This window comes from Propithecus coquereli, unplaced genomic scaffold (genome assembly GCF_000956105.1).
Source record: "Propithecus coquereli isolate 6110/MARCELLA unplaced genomic scaffold, Pcoq_1.0 Scaffold499, whole genome shotgun sequence".
NCBI classification, from domain to species: domain Eukaryota; kingdom Metazoa; phylum Chordata; class Mammalia; order Primates; family Indriidae; genus Propithecus; species Propithecus coquereli.
In genome coordinates, this window is record NW_012150829.1 from 429,295 (window position 1) to 431,270 (window position 1,976).

Genomic DNA, 1,976 nt, shown 5'->3' on the forward strand with positions numbered 1-1,976 from the left:
GCCATACTAGAAGAAAAAAAAATTTCCTTGGGACCATGGTGTTTTATTACAAAAGTAGAATAAAAACTTCAAAAACAAAATGATCCTTTCTGATTTAATGGAAAATTTGTTATTTTTTATTGCTTTCTGTGCATGAGTTATATTCAACTCACCCAATGCTGGAATCAATTTTTACACTCCATGCCATGTGAGTTGTATGCGACTCAGGACATACTTACTGAATTTTTTTTCTGAGAATTGAGTCTTTTGTCATTTCATAAGTATTTAATTGTGTCTGAAGTGGACCTTTGGTGGCCCTGGATGATGACCTATGAATCATACCCCTAAGTATGGGCAACAATGTCACATCATTACATACTATCATATCAATTTCAATCAAAGAGCCACCAGGCAAACACTCAAGGGGAAATGCACAATTGGAAGTTATGGTAATCAGAGAACACAATCCAGTATTTGTAGCATACTTGGGTGGACTGGCTGGAGCAGGGAAACAGGAGGTGGGGAGACATGCTGATTGACAATGAAAACAATGAGCAGAAGTTTCACAGCACAAAGGCATGTCATGGACTTTCCTGCCTAGCCACCAGTTCTACTTTAGTATAGCTTCTGTGACTGGAACTCTGATCATCACACAAGTTTATTTTGTGTTTTTCTTTCTCAACAGAAAATATCTAGTGAAAACGAGCATAAGGAATTGTTGGAGGAAATGGTAAATGAAATTTTGCACATGGGTGATGAAGATGTTGATCTATTTAGTGATGATTCAGAGGAGCACTACCATAGTGGAGATAGTGGGGACAGTTCTGATAGCAGTTGCAATCCATGAGAAAAACTAGAACATTACATACAGATCATTTCAGTGGGGAAGGTTGTTCAAAATCTATTATTGAAACAATCGAAGCAGTTGCAGCTGATTTCAGTGAGAGTGATTCTTTGTCAGATGTTTCTGAAGAACCTGTAGTGATAGTGTAAGTTCTCTGACCTTGGATCCAGTTTCAGGAAGTAACATGAAGATTTTTGACTTGTTGAAAGTAACCCTGGTGTTCCAACCAAAATTGCAGTAAAGCCCCATGGGAAAAAACCTGAAGACTTTTTTCAAATTTTTCATAAAAGGTGACATTATTGACCACATGGTGGAGGAAACTAATATTTGTGCAAGCCAGACTTTACAAAAGGGTAATATCAAATCCCGCTTCCAACTAAAAAAGTGGTATGATGTTACTTGTCAAGAAATGGTATGATTTTGGGGAGTATTGTTTTGAATGGTCCTTAGCAAGAAGCCAAGACTTTTGGACTATTGGTCAAAACACATTTTGTATGACAATTCAGTGAAAAATCTTATATCAAGTAATGACTTTGAGATGCTTCTCAGAATGTGGCATTTCTCTAACAATGAAGAATGTTCTCCTAGTGACCATCCTTTCAAGATCCAGTGACTTCTCCATCATCTTCTTGAAAGGTTTCAAGTTGCTGTAGCTCCAGATGAGGAAATACATATTGATGAAACAATGGTGCCATTTCATGGCTGTTATATATGCTTCGCAAGGCCCCAGGCTCAAAATTAATGTGAGTTAAATATAACTCACATGGCAGTTAATGTGTTAAGAAAGTAATGAAAACTTCCCAGAACTAGAAAGAGAGTTAGACATTTACATACAGGGGTCCCAAAAATCCCCAGGCAAATGCATTGCAAAAAGGAGTTCAACATGGCATATTATAATCAGAATGACTAAAATCGAAGTGAAAAAATTTTAAAATTAGCAAGAGAAATGTCTGCATTTCTCTTGAAATGAAACTCCATCTGACTAACAGTAGACGTCTCATCAGAAACCTTATAAACCAGAAGAGAATGGGATGAAATTTTCAATGTACTGAAAGAAAAAAATTGCCAGAGAAGAATATTATATCCTGCCAGAATAAGCTTTATAAATTAAGAAGAAATAAAGTCTTTCCAAGACAAGCAAATACTGAGAGAA